Source organism: Neofelis nebulosa, chromosome 7 (genome assembly GCF_028018385.1).
Source record: "Neofelis nebulosa isolate mNeoNeb1 chromosome 7, mNeoNeb1.pri, whole genome shotgun sequence".
Taxonomy (NCBI): Eukaryota; Metazoa; Chordata; class Mammalia; order Carnivora; family Felidae; genus Neofelis; species Neofelis nebulosa.
In genome coordinates this window covers 78,676,765-78,703,702 of record NC_080788.1, presented here as the reverse complement: position 1 = coordinate 78,703,702, position 26,938 = coordinate 78,676,765, and positions in this window count along the sequence as shown.

Genomic DNA, 26,938 nt, shown 5'->3' with positions numbered 1-26,938 from the left:
TTTATTGGTTTTTATTCCATTGACCAGTACATGCACTGACCCTTAGTGAATCCACTCAATCAAGAGGAGAGATTGTATCTCCTCTTTATCAGTAGACTTGCCGAGAAAGATTTTCTCCTGTTTTTGTATGTATTTTGTCCAATTTGGACATTGCATTTTATATGCTGCTTTAACACAGTAGAATAACTTTCCTTTACACAATACACTGTTTTGACAGATTTTGAAGAAATGAAAAATAAATGATTGTTTGACATTTATGTTCTCATAATGTAAATGCAGTATCAAAAGTACCAATGCTACTGGAATTAATGAAAATGGTAACTGCAATATATATTCACACTTGGAAAAAGACTATTTACTGAAAAGCAACAGATGACTAAAATTCATGTTATACAATGAAAAATACTTGAGATCTTAAACAGAACTTTCTAGTTTTTGATGATACCATTTTATGCATTTTAAATTCTTCTAGAATGATGGCTAAAACTAAACTTTTACTTTCTTTTTTTAACCACACACAATGCATCTGTAAAAATGACATATAAATATCCACCATAACGTTAATTACATAACTTCAGTGGGGTCTTTTTAGTTTAGCATATAATTATGCAATGCTATTCTATCTGGTAATGCACACTTAAAAAACAAACTCCCCCTCCCCCAACACACACATACACACAACTAGTATACCTCTGCCTTGGTGGTATCAGAGAAGGCCTAGTGGGAATACAGGACTTTCCTTCCCACTGAATGGTAATGACATGCCCTCTCCTTTCTCACCAGGGTAATGCCATAGGAGACCAAGTGAGAAACTGAACTTTCACCACCATCCAGTGGGAACAAGGTCCAAAGCTTCCTGATACTTGCCCTCCCTTCAGTGAAAGCCATATAGGAGCAAAATTCAGAAGCCCACTCTCCAAAGGAGGGGACCCAGGAATTTCAACACTATCTGGCAACAGCAAGGCAGCCCCCACTTTCACCCTGTATCATGTCAGAAGAGATTTACTAACTAAATTTTAAATAAGACACAGTCTCATAATATTCAAAACGTCCTGGCTACGTTGAAAATTATGTGGCATATCTCGAAGTAGAAAATTCACATCTTCAATGAGAAGATAACAAATGGCAACATGGAGCATGCAGGTGACACATAAAGCCACCAGCATAAAATGTTTTAATGAGCAATTATGAACATGCTTGAACAAATGGAAAGCTTTACAAAGTTACAGAAGATACAAAGGAAAAAGAAATGTTGGAATTGAAAATGACAATAACTAAAATTTTAAAAATCTTGGTAGACTCAACAACAGAATGAAGATAGAAGAGAAAAGAATAAGTGAACTTGAAAATGGAACAAGATACATTACCTAATCTGAAGAACAGAAGAGAGACAGACTACCAAGAAGCAATAACAAAAACAGAACTCCAAGGACCTGTGGGACTATAACAAAAAAGTCTATTATTTGTGTCCTCAGAGTCTGAGAAAGAAAGGAGAAAGAGGTTGAGACTGGAAACGTATTTAAACAAATAACTGGAAAATTTTCAAGTTTGGCTAAAGACATCAGCCTATAGATTCAAGAACTGAGCAAACTCCAAAAGGACACAACAAAAGACATCCACACCAAAATAGAATACAAACATACGACTGTAGAAAATATAGCAGAAAAAAAATTCTTGAAAGCAGTGAAAGTAAAACACTTCCTCTATAGGGGAAAATCTATTTGAATGACTGGATTTCTCATCAGAAACCATGAAGGCCAGAAGTAAGTGACCAATTTTTCAAGTGTTGAAAGGCAGAAACAGTCAACCCCAAATTCTATATTGAGCAAAACTGTCCTTTGGGAATAAGGAAAAGGAAAGACATTCTCAGAAGAGGGAAAACAGAATTTGTCATCATCTGGCCTGTCACCAAAAGAATGGCTAAAGGAAGTTCTTGAAACAGAAGTACAATGATAAAAGAAGGTATCTTAAATCCTCAGGAAGAATGCACCAGAAGAGCAAAAATATGAGTAAATACAATAGATTTTTCCTCTTTTTATACATTTTCTAAGTTTTTTGTTTGACTTGAAGCAAAAAAAAAAGTAATATTGTCTGATGTGGTTCTCTATCTAAAGGAAATATTTTTAAAAATTATAAACAGGGGTGCGTAAAGAGACTTTGAAATACTTCACTAGTATTCAGTATTTTGATAGCAGCAGTTGCTATAGGAATCTACACATGTGACAAAATGACATAGAGCTATATGCACATTTTATTAATGTCGATTTTCTGTTTTTTACCTTATACTATAATTACTAAAACTGTAACTATTGGGGAAACTGGATGAAGGGTATGAGGGGCCTCTGTACAATAGTGCAACTTTCTGTAAATCTATATTTCAGTATTGACAGTTAACAAAAAGTTTAATAGAAATATGATCAGTAAACAAATAGTTACATATGGAAGATAGAATGATACAAAAAATAAGATATTGTGCTTATAAAATAAGTGAGGTATCCATGAAAGAATTCAGGTTTGTAACTGAATAAGTACAATGCTGAAAGATCATGGGAAGTAATATAGTTTATGTTAGATATTTTAGAAAGACAGTCATCTCTGAAAAGTTTTACATTCATGACTCCAAGTAACCCGAGAGTTCTCAATCTAGGAAATTACTCTATTTCTGGAATATAAATGAATGTTCTTTCATCCTAACCCATTCAAACATTAAGACTATCATTGATTATCATCAGCTACAGGAAGAAAGTAGAGATGAAAAGAAACAAAATGTGGGAAAAGTAGAAAGAGTAATATCAAACTTTTAAAGCTCTCACAGAGTGAGTTTTAGCTAGATACACTTTAACTGCAACTCTGCCATGAATTTCTTACTCCTCTCTAATACTGATTGTTCTTTCTTCTCAGTAAATGTCTTTATGAACCTAAGTAAAAATACTAGACCCATTATAGGTACAAAATTATTTTTTAGAATCTTTATTTACATAAAAGTTTCAAGTAAAAATGGATCCATTTCTGCCGTTCTTCTCACAAGGAGATGGTTATTCTCTTTAATGGAAAGGTAAGACATGTATTCACTTGTAATAAAGAATATTTATTTTAGCTACTGCTCATTAGCTAACACTTATTAGATAATGTTACCACACTATCTGCTACTCCAAGAATGTGGAAAAATTTAGAAAATTGCTTTTATTATATCTGTAGAATTGTTCAGTACAGCTGCAGAATTTGCTTTGAATCTTTTCATCTATATTTCAGTTCCAATGGAATCCTTCTTTTTAATAAAATATTTTCATGATTTGTATGTCCCTTCTAAAGAGACTTTGTGCTTTGTCTCTCTAACCTCTGTTTTTTCTTCCCCTCCTCCATAGACTTCTGTTAAGTTTCTCAGGATCCACATAAGAATGGAAACATATGGTATCTGTCTTTCTCTGTATGACTTATTTCACTTAACATAACACTCTCCAGTTCCATCCACATTGCTACAAAGGGCCATATTTCATTCTTTCTCATTGCCACATAGTATTCCATTGTGTATATAAACCACAATTTCTTTATCCAAAGCATAAGAGACTCTTAAAAACTGAGAACAAACTGAGGGTTGATGGGGGGTGGGAGGGAGGGGAGGGTGGGTGATGGGTATTGAGGAGGGCACCTTTTGGGATGAGCACTGGGTATTGTATGGAAACCAACTTGACAATAAATTTCATATTAAAAAAAAATCAAAATAAATAAATAAATAAATAAATAAATAAATAAATAAAATTAAAAAATTAAAAAAAAGAGACCTTGTGCCCTGTTTGCAATGTTTTATTCCCAACTAAATTCCAAAATGGTCAGACTTTGAAATGTTCCTAGAAAATCACTCAAATTTACAGTTCAAAGATATAGAGGCTAACATAAATCTTGTGGTGTTGGCCCCTCACTATAGAAAACAAATTGTTAACTAATTTGCAGTGTTTGGTCATGTTCATACACAAAAAGTACATCACTGTATGTCTCCCTATGCTGCCAGTGCATAGCCCTACACGGGTGTTGAACTCACAAACTGTCAGATCATGACCTGAGCCAAAAATCAAGAGTCAGATGCTTAAATGACTTAGCCACCCAGGTCCCTCTCATGTGAAAGGATTCTAAATATGTTACTGGGGTAGCAATACCACAATGATCAGAAGTCTGCAAGTAAAACTTTTCTTGTCCAAATAATATAGGCTAAAACATGTATTTCTGATATTGATGATGCCAATTCTTCAATGGAGGTATAAGAATTCTCTTCCATAAACTGATGAATGGATAACGAAATTGTGGTTTATATACACAATGGAATACTACGTGGCAATGAGAAAGAATGAAATATGGCCTTTTGTAGCAACGTGGATGGAACTGGAGAGTGTGATGCTAAGTGGAATAAGCCATACAGAGAAAGACAGATACCATATGGTTTCACTCTTATGTGGATCCTGAGAAACTTAACAGAAACCCATGGGGGAGGGGAAGAAAAAAAAAAAGAGGTTAGAGTGGGAGAGAACCAAAGCATAAGAGACTGTTAAAAACTGAGAACAAACTGAGGGTTGATGGGGGGTGGGAGGGAGGGGAGGGTACGTGATGGGTATTGAGGAGGGCACCTTTTGGGATGAGCACTGGGTGTTGTATGGAAACCAATTTGACAATAAATTTCATATATTAAAAAAGAGAAAAAAAAAAGAATTCTCTTACTGATCTTATAGTGATTTTTGACTGCTTTTCCTAAAGCACTTTAAAAAGGTGCTTTACACCTTCACAGCTATTGAGTGTCTATTGAATACACTATATTTAACTATTTAAATAATTGCTAATGATTATTGTTATTTTTATTTCAGCATACAATGGGTATGCTGAAATAAAAATAACAATAATCATAATGTCACTGCAGGTTATTACAGATTTTTTTTTAAAGCAAACAAACACATTCATTGAATGCCTTTTAGAATTTTTATTTATTTATTTATTTATTTATTCATTCATTCATTGAATGTTTATTTTTGAGAGAGAGAGAGAGAGAGAGAGAGAGAGCACAAGTGGAGGAGGGGCGGAGAGAGAGAGAGGGAGAAACAGAATCTGAAGCAGGCTCCAGGGTCTGAGCTGTCAGCACAGGGCCCATCGCAGGGCTTGACCCACAAACTATGAGACCATGACCTGAGCCAAAGTGGGATGCTTAACCAATTGAGCCACCCAGGTGCCCCAAGGTTATTACTGAGTCTTAAATATTCTCTACCATGGGCTTCATTACCCAACGATGTTAAGTTACACATATTATTTTTTAAAAAACGTTAAAGAAGATAGCCTGTAAGGCTGGTACTTTATATATTTTGTTTCCTTGATTTTGGGGGGATTAAAATAAGCTACTCTAAATGGCCTATTTTTAACAATATCCTGTACAATTTTATAAATGACTATGTGTTCAACTTTACTGTGACTTTGCAATTTGAATTTATAAATTTTACATATATATATGTATATGTATGTATATGTATATATATACATATGTGGGTATATATATACACACACAGAAGTACTATTATAGAAATATTTAAAGTATTAACATATGTATTTACCTTGTATACTAAATATAGTTATAATTTCCCCTAAGTTCATTGTTCATGGTTTCTCTCTCTCTCCCTTTCTCTCTCTGTCTCTCTCTCTCTCTCTCTCTCTAGATACACACACACACACACACACAATTTAATATATATAATTTATTACATACAACTTCTTATATATAATATATAGTATATATGTACTTTCTTAGAATAAACTTTACCTCTTGCTTTTCTGATAACTCACTCTTTTTGAGGGTACTATAGTCAAGTGCAAGGGTGGGAGAATAAATATGATGAATGACAGGAGTATTAGTTGAGTAAAATATCAAAATTAAACTAACATAAGATAAAAAGACAAACTTAAAAAAAGTAGAAAATGAAAAGTTTGCATTGTAATAAACATACATGTTAATGAAAATAACAGGCTAGTTACTGAAACACATCAGTGAACAGAATTGCTTTATGCACATGCCAGTAAGGAATTGGAAAATTCTCCAACTTCAATATGAGGATTTTCCTGTATATAATTTTTACTTGGTGGCAAGGTTTACTTGTATAACACTCTGTGTGCTACTTTAAAATAAGCCACACTACTTAGGGCCAGAAAATAACACTTCACTCACTTTTTCCTACCTTCTGCAATGATTTTTAACAGTTTAAAGTTTCTAAACAAAGATGTGATTCTAGATATGAAAGAAGGAGATTGGATTTAAAGTTCTGGTAGAGGGGCGCCTGGGTGGCTCAGTCGGTTAAGCAGCCGACTTCGGCTCAGGTCACGATCTCGCGGTCCGTGAGTTCGAGCCCCGCGTTGGGCTCTGTGCTGACGGCTCAGAGACTGGAGCCTGTTTCAGATTCTGTGTCTCCCTCTCTCTGACCCTCCCCCGTTCATGCTCTGTCTCTCTCTGTCTCAAAAAAAATAAACGTTAAAAAAAAATTAAAAAAATAAAGTTCTGGTAGAAAGTTTAGTTTAGATAATGGGGCTTTTGAAAATTCAATGATGGATGAGAACCAAATATTGGAAAATGTGAAATGGGGAGAACTATGGGTATATGAGGGAACTCTCCACCAATGGTTATAATGGACTTGAAACAGAAATGAGTCCATGTGCCGTAAAGGAAGTATAAAAGAAATGGATTAATTGGGAGATTAAGGTGGTTGGGCAAAGCCTGAAATATATCATGGAAGTAACAAATGAAGTTTTATTGATCTTCATTAATTCATTCATTCAATTATTCATTCAAGAGTTGACTTAGTCATACATTTCTTAAAGTACAGTCTTATTCTGGTGTGTAACATGTATATTTCTGTATTCGTTTCTTCTCATTGGTCTTCTTGCCCTAATATCTCATCTCTATTCTGGTCTCCCTCCACCTCTCCCTCCCTCTCCAGTTACACTCAGGCCCTTCAAGATGTATGTACGTATTTTGCAAAGTTTGGAGGATTTTTTTTACTTTTTTTCATTCAATGCTATATTATTGAGATCTATCCTTGTTTTTGTGTAAATCTCCATCAGTTTTTTAGGCTACACAGTATTCCATATATATAAAGTTCTCATAGTGTTGAATTCTCTGGTCCCTTGCACCCTTCACAACACATAAATCTTTAATGCACACGACCATGTCATTTTAAAGATTTAGGTGGGAGTTTCGTTGGCATGTAGATCAGTAGGATTGCTATTTCATAGTTGTAGGTTTTATTTCACTAAGTACTTCCAGATTGCTTTCCAGGATAGCTGTGCCAGTCTGCTCCCCTCAGCAGTATACACGCATTCCAGTTTCTTGACATTTTCTTTCATATTAGCTACTATCTGAATTTCACCTTTTGTCTTATAATGTGCCCCTCAAATTGATCTCTTCTGCTATTTCCACCATACATTTCATCCTTCATTGTAACAGATAGGGTTTACATATTTGATATGCATCTTATGACTGTTTATTTCTTTTTCAGATTTCAAATACAGGCATACCTCGTATTATTGCACTTCACTTTACTGTACTTTGTGAGGACTACATACAAATTGAAGGTTTGTGGCAACCCTGCGGTGCTCAAGTCTATTGGCACCATTTTTCTAACAGCATTTGCTCACTAAGTGTCTTTGCATCACATTTTGATAACTCTTGCACTATATCAAACTTTATTATTATTGGATTTGTCGAAATCAAGAGTCAGATGCTTAACTGACTGAGCCATCCACACTAAAGTACTGTTTAAGGCATGTACATTGTTTTTTTAGACACAATGCTGTTGCACACTTAATAGACTCAAGTACAATGTAAACATAAGTTTTATATGCACTGGGAATCAAAAAAAAAAAACTCATTTGACTTCTTCTATTGCAATATTCACTTTACCGCAGTGGTCTGGAACTGAACCCACAATATGTCCAAGGTATGCCTGTATCCTCCTTTATGTCTTTGAGAATATTTGATATACATATTTCATTTGCTGTCATCTTGGCTACATTTATCTGGCTGTCTTTGTTATATACTTTCTTTTAATGTCTTTGAAATCTTATGAGGTCTCTCTTTTTTGTGAGCTTTATTAGGCTGAGATAGCAACGGCAACATGGCAGAGGGAACCAAAGCAGGACCAAGCTTGGCTCCTTCATAGTGAGTTTAGAATGAGAGACACTTTAGGAAACTAGCTGGATTCTACTTTGCTTTGTTTCCCCATAACAATTACATTCTGAAATTTGATATTTGTTTGCATCCTAGGCACTGCTTTTTTTCCCAGAGTTGTCTCCCTCTGTTGTAATCACCAGCCTCACTCTCAGAGTGTGTGGTTGAAGGCTTAGAAAAGAATGTTCAGGGTTCAGACAGTTTATCTTCACCTGTCATTATTCCCTCATTTTCAAACTGGGTTGAGTTTCACCTATTTGTAACACCCTGCCTGGCAGTCTCCAAAGTGGCTTTGAAAGAGTTGGCAATGGTCTCTTTGAACTTGACTCCATTCCTTTGAATGGAAGCTCATTTGTGCAGGAGTTTGCTTTTGTTTGTTCTCTACTGTATTCTCACCACTTAGAAGAAGACTGTACTTATGGGTACTCTAAAGAAAAAACAGGGGCGCCTGGGTGGCGCAGTCGGTTAAGCGTCCGACTTCAGCCAGGTCACGATCTCGCGGTCCGTGAGTTCGAGCCCCGCGTCAGGCTCTGGGCTGATGGCTCAGAGCCTGGAGCCTGTTTCCGATTCTGTGTCTCCCTCTCTCTCTGCCCCTCCCCCGTTCATGCTCTGTCTCTCTCTGTCCCAAAAATAAATAAAAAATGTTGAAAAAAAAAATTTAAAAAAAAAAAAAAAAAAGAAAAAACAAAAATAAGGCAAGGAAAAGGAATTGGTACCACTAAAAACCTTTGTCTCAACCTTTGTTGGTATCATTAGAGCTTACTCTTCTGCTCACTGCTTTCTTTCTCTACTCACAACCAGTTCCTAACTCTGAGGGCTTCTCACATCTTCAGTGTTATTAGGTTCATCAGCCTTTCTCTTATTTCTATTACATTCTCGGGGTTGTATTCATGCAAGGGAGCACATTTCATGATACACTCTCCACCTTATCAGAGAAAGCTTAGCTCAGTCTTCTTTAAAATTTTCGCAGTATCCAAATCTCTCATGTCTATTTTCTTTTCAAGTTACTCCCACTTATGCTAATTTCTATAAGTAATTTTAAACTTTCAAGATTCTAATCAATTATTGATTAATCCAAGATTTACATTTGTCTCCTGTAGGATGAATCTATGATAAATATCCTCCTTAGCGCCTTTTCCTGAAATATCATACAGCCAGTGATAAAGCATCAGCAATTTGTAGTTTCCACATCATGATTTCTGATCCCTCAAAATGGAGTTTGTAAATTACTTAGCTCTAATAATACAAATATAAAAGGTATGAACAGTGAAATGAAATAAGTAGCCCCACAAGCAAGAAAACACTTGAACCAAACAAAATGGGATATGAAAATATGCAGACACTGTTTCTGGCTCATAATTATGACATAATTCTGGGCAGCAGTGGGGGGGAGCATTTCTTCTGAGTCTCAGCTTCACAGAGGTAAAATGGGGACAGAAATGGCTTACAGAATTTCTGTGAGAATAAAAAGCAAAGAATGTTTATGAAAGTATTTTATAAATATTGTAAAGCACCATAATTATAAACACAAGAGGAGTGCTTGCTTCTTTTTGTATCCACTTTTCTAGCATGTTTGTTCTGTTTTTAAATTTTAATATTGTTTTTCTGCTACACAGTGTTTGGCCACTGATATTCTTATATATAAATGTCTTCTGCAAAAAAAAATGTTGTATGGCCTTAGAATAATTGTTTATGTGTTCAGTTTCTTAATTGAACAAAATTCTCTTCTGATTTCTTTGTAGAGAAAATAATTACATTCTAACTGAGATTTGGTGCAAATTATAACAATTATATATTTGGATTAAATAAGATAATTCATGAAGGCTATTTGTTGTTGTACTACTAAAAGTACTTTTCATTTATTCAAAGTTATTAATTGTTCTCAAGCAGACATAACCATTATCCAGGTAAAATAAAAGATCTGGTCTAGAAAACTTTGGTTTTCAAATTCATGCAATGCTATCATTATCTTCTTTATGTTTTGGATAATTTATTCTAAATTACCTAGAAAAATGGGCTGATTTTCCAGTTTTATCTTGCATTCTCTAAATCTCAGCCAAGAATAAAAGGAAAAGAATAAGCAAGGAAAAACAAAGAAAAAATAAAATTGTACTCAAGTCACATAGACATCTAAAGTCTCTGATTTATGTGAAATCTTCTGTTTGGTAGAGGATATACAGGAGAGAAAGGGATATTGAATTTCTGACAACATACGTGCTTAGTGCTTTGTCTACAATGTGGTGAGCACATATTTATTTTTTTCTCTGTGCTTTCTGCATTGAAACCAGTACATTTTAAGCTTATCATACAAAATATGGCAAAAAAAATATTTGCCACTTATTTTCTAATACTTCTTTTTCTCCTGAGGTTACTGGCCTATACAGAGCCATTTTAACCTCCTCGTGTCTTTGACAGTGGGAACATCTTGACATGACTCCAAACCAATGTGTTGAAAGAATAAAACCACATTCACTTAAAAATTCTGAATCATATTAATGATACCAGAGAAATACATCTTAAGACGTCTATCAGTTTTACCTTTGTGAATATTTCAGTGTGCCTATGTGATTAAGGTTTTACTTTGTGCAGACCACAGCTGTAGTAACTGCAGCTGCCTAAGAAAAAATACAGCAAAACATTTTAAAAGCTAAAGCAAACAGCAAGGCTACCACAAAAACCTTATTCATTCATCCTGTATATCTTGGTTTGTTGGTCATTTCTTTAACTGTGTAATGAAATACCTACCATTATCTCTGTCATCATCCCTAGATTAAAGCATAGAGAAAGAAGTAAAACCTATTCTGGAATTGATTTTCAGGTCATCTCATTCTGGAAGACCCGCATCAAGAGGATTTTCATTTGCTTCATCATCGGAAGTAAACTGCTGTGCATCTGCAGAGAACACGGTACAGGTCTCTGTTGGCACTGCATTCTGTTTGTATTAGCAGCACGGGTCTGAAGCATTCACTTGGATCATGAGTGGGACAAATCCTGCGGGCCTGAGTTCTTATCAGCTTTCTGTGCACCCAAAAGTCATCAAAGCCATACATGGAATGAGCAATAGGAGAAAGCCCACGATGGGCATTGCTCGAGCTGGTGACGCATCTGACAGCTACAAGCATATCAATCCTCTGATAACAATGCAGTACTAGCGACAAAGGAAAGATTGCATTTTAACTAAGAATCTGAAACAGTGTCTATGTCACTGCGAGGGGACTTGCTTTTACTGATACCCTGTCGATCTTAGGCTTGCTCTAGACATCGAGTGTAAACAAGCTAGCAGAGTCCAGGAGGGTTTGCTTTTTTCTGTTTTTCTTGGGATTGGAATTTGCTTACTGCAGTTTGGGATGTAGAAGCCGTGACATGTGAACTCATGGTGAAAAGCCACAAAAGAAGGGGAATTCGTGAGTGAGAGGGCGCAGTGAACTTACTGACCTGCCTGACCTTCATGGTAGATATTACTCACAGAATCAGTAACATCCAAAATGCTGACAGAAGGATGGTAAGAGGTCAGCAAAGGGTGAGCCTGTATGAGCATTTGGGACCAAACCTTTGAGAATTACAATAAACTCTCAGTTATATAGTGGCCACAATTGAAATGCAACTGTTCATTTAGTTTCCTGTTTGCTTTTTGACATGTGCCCGATCGATAGTGAGTAATTCCTCATTTGTTGTAGAAAAAAATTAAAAAGCCTCAGAAGAAATCAAGCCCTGCGGTGCTTTAATGATCAACTGACTATGAATAAAAAATCATCTGAGAAGAGTATTAGAGAGTCCTCCAGCTTTGCTCCTCTGTCCCCTTGGGTTGATTATCACTTACGGAGAATCACAGGGCCTCCCGCCACTGAGGTCCTAGGAAGATATGAGGATTTCCTAGAGTCAGAGGCATTTTATAGATTTTCCATAAACAGAGTAATGGCAGGGCAAAGAAATGCTGATTCATCAGTTTCATGCATATTTATTGTGCAGCTCCTATGTGGCAGGTCTGTGCTAAGCACCAGGTACACAGTAGAATCATAACCAGCATGGTTCTTGCCCTCTTGAGCTCATCCTCGTTCTCTTAAGCAGGTTCAGACATATTTATAAAACAGCACATTTACTGTTTTAGGTTACAAAACATTTTTTGGGTTTCAATCTTCATTTCTACCAGAGGAAGTTTAATGTGAGGCTCTGGGTAACCTTTTCCATAAATTCATTTCATTTTAGGCTGCCCGACGTCTGGTTTCCCAATTACAATTTATCTAGATCATTTTTAAAAGGAGACATCCAAGCTTCGTAGGAACTGAAGCTTATAACATGTGGGGTCCCTCTTTAGGAAAAAGAATACAAGGCCTTAGAAGGTGAAAAGATCCAGCTGCCAGCAAATGTCTAAAATGAATTCATTGTGGCACATTCTGACTTCTTTTCTGAGTGAAAAGATACCTTATGTTTCGTACCAATTCCAAAGAAAGTTAATCATTTGGTCTGGGTTCTTCAGCAAAATAAACGCATGTATACCACAACCTCTAAATGCTTCCTCTAGACCTTAGAGTTTGAGTCCAGAGTAACAGATGTGTGTTTTGTTTTGTTTTGTTTTAGTATTTTCTATTTACTAAAGGTTTATACATGAAAATATACTGTCATGTAAAAGTTACATTAAAACTTCTTAAGATATTTAAGTATATATGGGGTAAATGAGAGGACCAAAGAACAGAAAAACAAAAGAACAAAGGAAAGTCAAACCTTTTGTTATAGTTTGGACCAAAAGTCAAAATTTTAAAGTTGCGTTAAAACAAAAGAAAACAAAATAATGTCCAGTAAAGGCATGTAGTTACACATGAAATAATTCAAATGTTATTAAGCCCACTTTATTTGTGGAAACTTTCACTTTATAAATATAGATAAGGCCCTAATTAAAGTAGTAGGAATGACTAAAGAATATCATGTCCCGAGACTATAACTTTCATATACACTTTGATTACTTGGAACTTTTTAGAATCAGTATAATAAATATATGGATGATTTATTGTGAATTTTAATTAGGTAGGAGGCCGCCAATTCTGGTATTGACTAAAACCTCTTAAGAAAAAGTGGCATTTATATCTAGTTATTCTTCTTTATATCTTATTTGAGATTTTCTCTTTCCTTTCTCTTATTACTGTAAGAAGATATTTAAAAACTTCTATGATAGTTAATTTAATTGGATAGAGGGGTACCTGGGCGGCTCAGTCGGTTAAGCATCTGACTTCGGCTCAGGTCATGATCTCGCACTTCATGAGTTCCAGCCCTGTGTCAGTCTCTGTGTTGACAGCTCAGAGCCTGCAGCCTGCTTTGGATTCTGTGTCTCCCTCTCTCTGCTCCTCCCCAGCTCACACTCTCTCTCTGTCTCTGTCTCTGACTCTCTCAAAAATAAACGTTAAAAAACATTTTTAAAAAATCAAGTAGAAGTCTTTTTCCCCCTCTTTTCATAGTATTTTCCTTGAACTTTATTAAAGGATAACATACATACAGAAAACATGACAATACAAACACACTGATCATAAATGCACAATTTGATGAAGTTTCATCAAGTGAACAGTACTTTTTGGTAATCAGCATGCTGATTAAGAAACAGAACATTGAGATTTCCCATGAAGACTCCCATCATTCTCCCTTCTTGTCACTATTTACTTGCAACTGCACCTTTGCCATCAAAGACAGCAATCACTCTGAATTTTAACATTCAAGTTTTAACATTGAATTGTAGATTCAATTTGCCATGTTATACATGTACATGTACATATTTTTGTGTAATTCTGACTTTGATATAATTTTAAACTTACAAAAACTTGTAAGAAAAGTAGAAAGAACTCCTGTACCTTCACTTTTAATTATATTTCGATATATTGTCAGCTTTCTCTCATGCTTTCCTGTCTGAACCATTTGTTATGTCCTGTTATGTCATGCCCCTCCACCTGTAAACACTTCATTGTGTTTACACAATGAAGCCAGGATATTCCCTTAAGGAATTACATTTTCTTGTATCATTACAATACCGTTATCAGAATCAAGAAATTCTAGAATATATTGTAGAGTTTGTTTTATTTTATTTTTTTTATTTTTTTATTTTTTTTTAAATTTTTTTTTCAACATTTTTAATTTATTTTTGGGACAGAGAGAGACAGAGCATGAACGGGGGAGGGGCAGAGAGAGAGGGAGACACAGAATCAGAAACAGGCTCCAGGCTCCGAGCCATCAGCCCAGAGCCTGACGCGGGGCTCGAACTCACGGACCGCGAGATCGTGACCTGGCTGAAGTCGGACACCTAACCGACTGCGCCACCCAGGCGCCCCTGTTTTATTTTAAAGTACACTAGGTATCAATTATTTGTCAATGGATTAAACATAGATTTGCAACTAAATGACCATAATTAGGACCACTCTTTGTGGAAATTATTGGCATATTCTCAAGGAGAAAATATCAAATTCTAGGAGGCATGTCTTGCAAAGCCATCATTTAACATGAGCTCTAGCTCACAGAAAAGCAAGGGGTTGCGTGGGTCTTTAGTGAAGTCCTGGATTTCGACAATTTTAAGACTGATGAGGGGGGTGCCTGGTTGGCTCAGTCGGTTAAGCGTCCGACTTCAGCTCAGGTCACGATCTCACGGGTCCGTGAGTTCGAGCCCCGCGTCGGGCTCTGGGCTGATGGCTCAGAGCCTGGAGCCTGCTTCCGATTCTGTGTCTCCCTCTCTCTCTGCCCCTCCCCCATTCATGGTCTGTCTCTCTCTGTCTCAAAAATAAATAAATGTTAAAAAAAAATTTAAAAAAAAGACTGATGACAAACCTAGTCCTTAATTCTTCCCATTTTTCTTTTTTTTTTAATAGACTTGACTCCAGAGCCATTAACATTTCCATTGAAAGTCATTTACTTTCATCATCTATTTCAACTATTAATTAGTTTGTTGGTGTAGATACTGTTGATCCTATTCCTTAATGTATAAAGACAGAACAACCTTTTATTCCATTTTGAATTATCTATTATTCATTAAGCTAAAATTTTTGAGAAAATGTGATGTCTAGCACAGTACCTTTCACATAATACTTTGAAAAATAAAGATAGATAAAAAAGCGCCCTCGCCTTTAAGAACCTTCAAAACTAATAAGAAGACAGACCTCTTGTATAAGAATATATCTTATGTGTGGAAAAGAGTATAAGTACACTAGGGAGTTTGAAGAGGGAAAAATCATTTCTACTTGGGTGATCAGAGAAGGGTTTTTGAAAGAGCTGTCTTTTAAGATACGCCACAAAAGACATGTAGGGTTTCTATAGGTGATAATAGATAGATGGCCAGAACATTGAAAGGGCTATTTGCATAATGTTAAATAGGTAGAAAAATGCTAGGTAAATTTAAGGAATTGAAGAGTCTGATGAGTAGGTGGGTTAGCATAGGCAAGAAAGAAGAAATACTACTAGAACAATTGTGAAGGGCTATAAATAACTGGCTGAAGAATAAAGAACTGAGCCAACCAGGCATCCCTTGAACATTATTTTATATTTTAAATAGTTGATATATTTACATGACTCAAAATAAGAAAAAATTCTCCATTCTATCCTAGTCTCTCATCTGCTAAGTTGTCACCTCTTACCATAAGTGAATATTGTTCTCGGTGTCTTAAGAGTTCTATGCACATATAAACTATTAATTCTCCTTATTTTGGCATATTATGTGTCCTTACTGCACCTTGTCTTTTTTTTTTTTTTTTTTTTTTTTTTATTTCTGGGACAGAGAGAGACAGAGCATGAACAGGGGAGGGGCAGAGAGAGAGGGAGACACAGAATCGGAAACAGGCTCCAGGCTCCGAGCCATCAGCCCAGAGCCTGACGCGGGGCTCGAACTCACGGACCGCGAGATCGTGACCTGGCTGAAGTCGGACGCTTAACCGACTGCGCCACCCAGGCGCCCCAGCACCTTGTCTTTTTCATTAACAATATTTCCTGAGGAGTTTTTCATACAAATACATGTAGACATTATCATTACTTTGTACAGTTACAGAAAATTTCATCAAAGGGACATATCATAAGTTTAGTAACATTCTATCGATGATCTTATTTCCAGAATTTTGCTAATATGTATTTTTCTGCCATGAATATATTTATATATAAGTCTTTTCACATGTAAGTACCTATTTAGAGTAACTTACCTAAGTCTAATTAATTGGAACTCTATATATGAATTTTTTATTTTGGTAGGTATCATCAAGTTGCCATAGATAGACACATACCAACTTATACTCCAACCCTGAGTTCACATGAATAGGAACACCTGTTTCTCTATATGTTTGCAGAAGCTTGGGTTATCAAATGATGTATCATTCTGATAGGTAAGAGCATATTACCAAACTACAGAGTTTTTTTTTTTTAAGTCTATTTATTTATTTTGAGAGAGAGAGAGAGAGTATCCAAGTGGGGGAGGGCCAGAGAGAGAGGGAAAGAGAGAGAGAATCCTAAGCAGGCTCCGCACCCTCAGCACAGAGTCTAATGCCGGCTCGAACCCACAAACCCTGAGATCATGACCTGAGCCAAAGTCTGACACTTGACTGAGTGAGCCACCCATGTGCCCCACCAAATTAAATTACAGTTTTAATGACAGTTTTCTTATTTTGAGTGAACTTGAATATTCTTTCAAATGTTTAAAAGAATTTACTTATGGAGTGCCTGGATGGCTCAGTCAGTTAAGTGTCTGACTCTTGAATTAGGCACAGGTTATGATCTCTCAATTTGTGAGATGGAGCCTGGTGTCAGGGTCATGCTGTGAGCTTGGGAATTCTCTCTCTCCCTCTCTCTTTGCCTCTCCCCACTCACACATTGATTCTCTTTCTCTCTCTCAAAATAAACAAACAATAAAAAATGGTTTTAAATTAAAAAAAAGAATTTACTTATCAATAAATTGCTTATGTGCTTGCCTATTTGTCTCTTGGGCTGGGAATCTTTTGCTCAAGGTTCTAGAAATCCTTCATATATTAGAGAAATTATATACTATAAGGAGTAAATATTGTTTCACAATTGATTGCTTATGGTTTCATTTTTTTCAGTACTGTTTTTATAAATAAGTTTATTTTTAATATATTCACATGTATCCATCTTTAATCATATGGCTTCTGGACTTCTAGTCATAATTAGAGAGACCTTAACTACTACTTCAAAGTCATAAAGGAAATTTCACATATTTTCTTCTAGAGCCTCTATGGTTTAATTTTTCTAAAGTCAATGTTTTAATCTGTTGTAAAATAATCTTATTATAAGTAGTAAAAAGTATGCAATCACTCATATTGTTTTCCTGCAAAATGGCAACATTTTCCTTCAATGATTTGAGATTTAGTATTGATCTGTTTCTGGATTTTCTATTATTTTCCATTTATCATCTCTGTTCATGTACAATATTTTATATTTCACTTCTGGAGCATTATTATCAAATAAACTACGATGTTTTAAAGGATTAATTAGGATGAAAAGAGACAGGGAACACTAAATATCTGAAACATGATGATGGCACCGATTAGACAGGATGTATTTGGGAAAGATATTATGGTAAGAAAATGCACACCTCTTGCCAATGGTTGGTTGTGTATCGAAGAAGGGTCAGGAAGAGTGCAAGCAGACAGTGAAGTTTCAAACCTTGGAGATTAAAATAAGTGTACAAATGGGAAAATGCACACATTTGTGGGATTTTGTTGAAAAAAAGTAAAATAAGTCCAGATTTTCTCAAGAATTAAGGGGTTTAATAAATTCCCCCATGGTCTTACAAAAATTTGTATCTCTCTTCTCTATTGGGCACATGTATCTACATCCTTGGGTTCTTCCTTTATTATGCCTTATATATCTTGCTTTTAGCTGAAAGTAAAAGAAAGCCTACCTCAGTAATGAAGAGATTACATATTAAAAAGTAAATAGGTAAAAACAAAAAAGTTTTCAGCTCTGCTCAATTCATGGTTCCCATATACTAGCAAGAAACCACATTCTTTCTGTTCTCTACTCTGCAATGCACCAATCAGCTTCATTCTGCACCTGATTCCCCTGGTAATGGTTGCCAGGAGTAAGTTAGGAGTACTGAAGGGTTTCACATGTAAATCCAGTGAATAAAAGGAAAGGGGCATTACCCTTTTATGTATAAGTCTTTTGCTTCAATATAATTGAGATAAATTAAGCTATCTACTTATCCCTGAACAACAATTGGACAAATTCATGTTCAGATTGCCTTAAGTCTGATTTTTGAAAAAATCATGAGCAGTGGAAAAGAATTTCTAGGATTGTCTTAGAATAATCATGGTTCAATTCTGAATCTAGGAAATAAGGTCAGCCTTTCCCAAGTCACAGGGACTATGTGAACATCTGAATGAAGTTAGAGTCCTGTTAACAAAGAAATCTGTATGTGGGTTAGGCAACTTTGTTTTCTTAAGAATTCTGTCAGGGGCATTCACTGTATGCTCCACTCTATATTTGTGGCTGATCTACTTGACTATACCTAGTAAAATTGATCTGTGTGAGAATTGGTTTTGTAGCTGTAATTTCTGTGTTTCTAAAATGGCAGCTAACTAATTGATAACCTAAGATTTTGAACACCTGATTAAACATATCTGTCGTAATTGTGGAAAAGACTTGGGAAACTAATGACTTTAACGTGGTGTAAAAGTGAAATGGGTTACTGTGTGAATTCACATTTTGTGTTATGGTCTATATTATGACACGTTTCTTAAGATTTGCTTAATTCAAAGCTACCATTAAAATGGTGAACACTTTACTACAGAGGAATTACTGTTAGGAATATATGTGTTTTTAGAGGAAGAGATATTTTGGTAGCTCTCAAAAACCTAATTCTATATTTTCACTCTATGTAAATTCAGGTTTGTATTATAAATGCAGTATTTTATATCACCTCAGAATTCTTTGGTGGTAAACGTTCTTTGTTGTTTTTATATAGCCTTCGAGAAGATTTAGCTTATCTGTATGTTCATCTCTTCCTAGTCGTCCTTTTGAAGTTCCTCTATTCTACAGGATTTTGAAGCATTTAGGAATGAGAGATAAGAAGCACGTCTGCTATTCACATTCTCCCTTTATCTGGGGGACACCTACAAAATAAAAAAGTTGTATCCAAAAAAAAAAAAGTTGTATCTTTGTTGCTACGGACTGAATAATGTTTCCCCCTCCAAATTCATACGTTGAAGCTTTAATTCCCGTGTGACTATATGACTATATTTGAAGATAAGGTCTTTAAAGAGATAATTAAGATTAAATGAAGTCATGAGAATAGGGCCCTTTTCCAACAGGACTCTCTTCCTTATAAAAAGAGGAAGAGAGGACTGGGGTGGGCATGCACAGAGAAAAGGGCCAGGTGACAACAGTGAAGAGGTACTTACCTGCAAGCCAAGGAGAAACCAAATCTACTGACACTTTGATCTTGGACTTCCCTCTCCAAAACTGTGACAAAATAAGTTTTCTTTTTTAAGCCACCCAGTCTGTGATACTAGCAGACTAATACACTTGTAAATAGATTAGTAACAGACTTCTTGGCAACCAAGCTAACAGTATTAGCTAGGGGAAGAGTTCTTATCTATGGGCTGATTTTAACAGGATGTACCTGATTGCCTAGCCTAGCGTTCCTTACATTGAACAAATCTACAGTGTGTGTATATACATATACAAATCTACATATATGTATATACATGGCATAGACACCTGGAAAATATGTTATGTGCCTATAAGAATATAAAAGGGAAATGTTTCATAACGGATACTATTTATTTTTTGTGTCATGTACCAGAGTCTATTTGATGCAGTAAGAGAAGACCCAGGGAGTCAAGATCTCTCTCTCTGCTTCTCCCTGGGCATCTAGATCCTTGTCTCTTTTGTCATCAGAATGACTAGTAAATCCCTGGCTCATAGGAGTCTGATTTGACACTCTGATTCTTTGAATTGTCTCACTGATCAAATTTAGGAGTTATTTCACGTGGAATATATGGTTTCCTAGGTGAGTGGGATGGAGTTTTTCTATGTTAAGTTTATTTAGAGAAGATTATATGCCACAACGAGGTGATGATGAAACACAGAGCAATGACTTTTCTATATAGCCAATGCACTAAACGTGTTTACATACCTGTGGGAATTAGACAAAATGACCATTCTTCAACCATACACACCAGTTTAACTAGTAGGAATATCCACTGAAGTAGAAATACTTGGATTTTATGGTATAATCTACCAAGGAAAGATATAAACTGCGTTCAATTTTATTCTTTTTAACTATTTGGGGGCACCTGGGTGACTCAGTACGCTAAGCCTCTGACTTCAGCTCAGGTCATGATCTCACAGCTCATGGGTTCAAGCCCCACATGGGGCTCTGGGCTAACAGCTCAGAGCCTGGAGCCTGCTTTGGATCCCTCTCTCTCTGCCCCTCCCCACTGACTCTCTGTCTCTCAAAAAATAAAATGAAATAAATAAATAAATAAATAAATAAATAAATAAGTTAAAAATTAAAAAAAAAACTATTTTGGGGGCACCTAGGTGGCTCAGTTGGTTAAGTGTTGGACTCTTAATTTCAGCTAAGATTATGATCTCATGGTTCATGGGATCAAGCCCCACATTGGGCTTCATGCTCCTTGAGATTCCCTCTCTCCCTCTTTCTCTCTTCCCCTCCCCCACATGCATGCATGTTCTCTCTCTCTCAAAAATGAATAAACTTAAAAAAAATATTTTCAATTTCATTTATCAAGTAATAATTGTGTTGGAGGTGAGCCTGAGAGATCATATTTAAACAGCCTTCTATTTTAAGAGCTTCTGATTATACACATCAAAAAGAAAAATAATTGCTTAAGCATAGAACATATTCAAAGGAAGCTTCCAAACATCTCACAGTCACATATCAAAAGGTCTAACAACCTTAACCGACAAAATAATATACTTAATGTCTCAATGTAAACTGTTCCTGTTGTAAATGAAAAGCATTTCTACTCTCCTGTCCTCAGTGGACAAAAAGAACAGCTGCTTACTATTTCAAACCCCCTCCCTAACTTATTTATTTGCATCCTATGCCAGCAAATTATATATACATATACACTTCTAATAATAACAGAGTAAAAGTTATTCCGTAATGGCACCAGTTCACCTTGGCTGTTGTAAACTATTTTTATGATGTTATAGAAAGCATTTAAAACTATCCTCATGGCACACTCAGAGATTTTGAAAACAGCTTAATGAAATATACAAAGTGATTATCTGTGTGAAAAAAAGAACCATACCAGTTGGAAAGAACTATATAGTGTTTGGATTTGTCATTGAGGACTTTTATCTTGCCTACATCTCTATCCTTACCACCTTAGCCAGCTGTGAAGCTGTACTATTCTTAAAAATTGTCATGGGAAGGCAATTCCACAACTTCCCTTGGCACTAGATGTAATGTTATTTACATTCAGAATACTCTCTTTATGTCTAAACTAAAACCTTCAGCTGTAATTCAGGACAGGTTTTTCTAGCTCCCTTTTCCCTCCCTCCCTCAATCCTCTGCAGTACCCTGCAGAGTCTGTGTATTTCCTAACTTCCTCCTTTAATTTTGCTTCTTTTGTAACAAAGATGTCATAAGACGCAATATCTTAGCCAAAGCCTTTGTTTTAATGGTGAAAATGTCAAACACTGTGCAAGGCTATTAAAAGAGATATTTTTCATTGTGAGAGTCATTTTAGCATGAATCAAATTGCATGGCAGTCAAGTTTATTCTCTGATTACACATACATATGCAATGAACCTGATCTGTGAGAGAACCTCTCTTCCTCCCATGCTTTATTCTTTTTTCTGTCAATTTTTACATTCTTATTTTCATAGTCTTCCTAAAGAATTTTTTGAGTAATAATTATGTTAGTCAGTTTGAAGAACATGAACTTCATTCTATCAAAAGAAATTTCTCATAAAAGATCTCTTTAGCCCTCTCTCAACATTTGCACTAGGGAGAGAAAGTATGTGAACCACCCAGTCCTATCCTATTGAGAGCCAAAGTTGGCTGTGTGTATTCATGTGATGTAAACTATCTTTCCAAGTGAGTGTGAAATCATAAGCTGATCTGAAATATAAAATGACATATTATTCTCATAAAAATCTAGTATACTTTTTAATTTTTTTCCAGATAGTGGCATCATTGTAAAGTAAACAAAAAAATACATTGCAATGAGATGAAGAAATTGGAATCTGCAACTAACTTAGCATGTGAACTTGACCACAATGATAAAGCTCTAGCTGATTCTCTGTCCTAGTCTACTACATGAGAAAAGCAGCAGGTGAAAAATTTAACGTTTGGCCATAAAGATGACCATATTGTAGGAGCCAAGGGCAAGCTGCCCCAAGATAAGCCACTTTGCCATGAAGATTATTCTGAGGTAAAGACAACTGAGACCCTATGGGCTCAAGGGAAAGTTTTGCCCTTCCCTTAACTACATAGAACAATTTATGGCGGGAGGTGGGGGGAGGGGTCTTTCACAGATCCCTTTTCTATTTCACAGAATAAGGATTATTATTATTCTTTTTTTTAAATTTTTTTTAATGTTTTTTATTTATTTTTGGGAAAGAGAGAGACAGAGCATGAACGGGGGAGGGGCAGAGAAAGAGGGAGACACAGAATCGGAAACAGGCTCCAGGCTCTGAGCCATCAGCCCAGAGCCTGACGCGGGGCTCGAACTCACGGACCGCGAGATCGTGACCTGGCTGAAGTCGGACGCTTAACCGACTGCGCCACCCAGGCGCCCCAGTAATATTATTATTCTTATCCCAGATAAGATAAATTTTACCTTAGTGATCCATCTGTATGGCCAGGCAGACATCTAATCACCAAACATCTACTCTTCTTATTGCCCTGTGAAGTGCATCTCTTTCCTCTGAAGTCCCGCCCCCTCCCCTCTTCTCTTTAGTTCAGGATGACATATCTACCTCATATCGCCTGCGTGTCTTTGGAATTTCCATGTCTGTGTGGATTCCCCATATGTACACTATTAAATTTTCTTTCTTCCTATTAATCTGTCTGATGAATTGAAGGACCTTTGAAGGGACAGGGATTCTTTCTCCCCAACAACATCATATTCCCTATGTTTTTAAATATGGAGACACTTAAAATTCCTATTTTGTTCCGGATATAAAATTTATGCTCCCAAATGGATAAAAATCAACTATTTTTTCAACAAAAATTTATTGTGTGAAACATGCAGATCAACGTTATTGCTTGTAAAGGGGAATTAGTTACCCCCAAATATGTCACTTTGGCATGAGCATTATTTTTTAGTTAAAGACTATCAAACCCAGCAGATTCAGGAAAACTGCTTTGTCACACTTTCAACTGCTTAAATTTACAGTGGAAAAGAGACCTATACCAAGAAGACAGCTATTGCCAGATACTCCTTTTTTACCTAAGAAAGTTATTTGTATAACAGAGCAACCTTTGTTTTCTAAACATCTCCTCTCTCCTTATTGTGAATGGCCTCAAGTGTACAAACCTTTCAATATTTTTTATAACCTTCCCCAAATCAAATTCTAAATGTCTAAACGAAGTCTCTTTTACTTTCAAACAACTTTGTAATTTTCCAGAGAGTCCATAGGAGATAGCAAAAGATTTGTGCTCTCTCTTTATAAGAAGATGTTATGCCAAACATATTTAATATGTTAAATTACATGGGAAGCATCAAATAAGAAGTAATGCTAAGCTTTTTCTTATGTTGTATTTTACAGGTATATAGAAACCATATAAAATTGCTAACATTCTGATATGTTTTGGTATAAAGTTAAAACTTGTATTTCTAGGGGCATCTGGGTGGCTCAGTTGGGTAAGCGTCCGACTCTTGGTTTCAGCTCAGGTCATGATCTCATGATTTTGTGGGTTTGAGCCCCACCCCCTCCATTGGGCTCTGTGCTGACAGGGCAGAGCCTGCTTCAAATTCTTGTCTCCCTCTCTGTCTGCCCCTCCCCACCCGTGCTATCTCTATCTGTCTCAACATAAATAAACTTTTAAAAAATTTGTATTTCTAGTTTTCTTGAAATATGGTATGTCACAGAAATAACCAAATTTTTCTGTCAATTGCTTTGTCATGTCAAATGCATCACCTGGTCTTTAACAACTGACATTTTAAAGTCTTCTGTCAATGTTTACTGTTCTTGATTTACTCTGATGCCTGTGCAAAAGCATTCTTGCAAAAGTGCTTCATTCAAGGGGATTCATGGAAAGGACTCTGGCAAGCACGGATGTCAGGTAACTTTAAGATCAAAATTAAACTGGGTAAGAATTTTTCAGAACTAATGGAAAAACTGGATTCAAGAATCATGAATTAAATGGGACTGAATGAACTGATGAGACGATTATAATTTTAATGACTTTTTTTGTTTGAAATGCTGCTGGTTCTTTCATGTTCTGCCTTTTCAGTTTTAAGAAAACTTTCTCTTAAGCTACCTATTTTACAGCAACTTGGTTAACTGTACCTCTGTAAACGAAGCTGAAACAATCCCTTTTTCTCCCTACCTGATCCCTCCACAGTTTGGAAAATCTTAGTGAATATTCTTATTTCATGGTAATATTTATTTGCAGAAGTTTGATAATATGTTCTTCTCATAACTGGACAAAACTGGAAACAATGGTTATATTACCAAAGCTTTGACTGGAATGTAATTGAGAGAGACGGACATAGAATCAGACATGCCAGACAGCTTCAGGTAATTAAGGTTGCCTTTATGAAGCCAACAAAGTCCCTTGGAGAAACAGCCTGATACCTTATTACAGAATTTCTGACAACCCAACCAGGTGAGGAAGAAAGGTCACTTTCTGGTAGGTTCAGGAACCTTGGCATCTACTTGGGACCTTGAAGAGAAGAATTCACGCAAATCGATAGGTATCGTAGGTGAAGTCTGGTAGCAAGTCCTTGGCTTGCCTTCCTAACCTCCAGAGAACTTTAAAAGTTGGATCTGAGATTCCTTATGAAAAAGTTCTAGCAAAGGAAACTTTGAGTCTATGTGGCCAATCACTATTGCTACATGTGTGTAAATAATCAGGCCTATTCTTTTTTTTTTTTTAATTTTTTTTTATAACGTTTATTTATTTTTGAGACAGAGAGAGACAGAGCATGAATGGGGGAGGGGCAGAGAGACAGGGAGACACAGAATCAGAAGCAGGCTCCAGGCTCTGAGCCGTCAGCCCAGAGCCGACGCGGGGCTTGAACCCACGGACCGCGAGATGGTGACCTGAGCCGAAGTCGGACGCTTAACCGACTGAGCCACCCAGACTAATCAGGCCTATTCTGCAAACAAACTAGTCTTAGTGTGGCTACTTTTGGTCAAAATGAAGGTGATTTAGTGAGAAAAATGATCAGTAGCCCCTGTTGTAGATATTAGATGCTAGTGCTGCTTGTTGTCTTTGATGTTTTGCTATTTACCTGTACACTGACTGGATCCTGAAGTCTTCCACTTTCCTTCAATATCTGGCTATGATACTTCAAACTCATGTCCCCGTTTCCCCCCAACCTTTTGACTTAGAATTGCTGAGAACTAAAACTGCCATTTTTTTTTTCCTGAAACACCGCAAACTGAAGCTAAAAACTTGATTATAGACTTTAGAGAAATGCCATAATAACTTACGTTTACACAATCTTCTTTGTGCCACTCAGAAAGTTTACCGGTATGCCCCATGACATCATCAGAGACATTCAAACTGCAAACTAAAAAAATCTGTCAGATTGTCACTGCCTGTCCTCACTCTATTTGAAGATGCTTTGAGCCTGACATCTAGAAATCTTGACTAGCAGCTCTCAGGATTCAATCACTGGGTTTAAATTTGCCCCAACCATTACACTTTGTGTGCCTTTTATTCCCGGAGAAATGCCACTTATTAACTACCTGATCCCTTGCACAATACAGGCCTAACTTTGGGAGCCCAGTGGCATCACTTCCGTCTGAAATGAAACACAACTGTTTAAGTGAACTGACCTGTTCTCAAGACAGACTGGTCTAATGAGACATGGAGCAGTCTCTCAATTTAACTTCTGTACTATAAAACTTATTGGAAGTTTCAAAGACAGGACTGGAGAGGAGCAGAATGTGTCACCTCATAACCGGTCTCTTTGCCATGAGCATTATGTTGAGCTCAAGGCAATCAAAATCCAGCAGATTCAGGAAAAGCTCTTTACTTCCCCCCTCAAATGCCTAAATTTACACTGGAAAAGTTCCCCTGTACCAGGAAGAGAGATGTTGCCAGAGATTATTTTTTTACCTAAAAAAAAACTTATCTAAGGACATAAGATGTTTTCCAAACATCTCCTCTTGCCTTCCTCTGAATGGTCTTCCTCCCCTCTCTAACCCTAGATCCCTACCTCTGTCCTAAACTCAGGATGTCATGTAAGTCTCAATTACTTGGCTACCTATTGGGTCTCATATTTTTATAGGGCTCATATACATACAATATGTGGGTTTCTTTCCTATTAATCTTATATCCATTTAATTATGAGATCAGCCAAATAACCTAGAAGGGAAGAAGGGAACATTTTTCTGCCCCTATACTTGTTTTGGAAGATGCGGGACATATCACACAGTTTCTTGCTTTAAGCGTCTTTTCACTTGGTAAGTGAAATAAAACAGATATACAGGTAACTGCCAGTGGGAAGCATCACATGTCCTAAACAATGGATAGAAAGACAACTAAGAAGGATCCACGCAAATGTGAAAACACTAACGAGGCTCAGATCTCAGGTGGTGGTGATGGAAGTAAATGAATTGAAC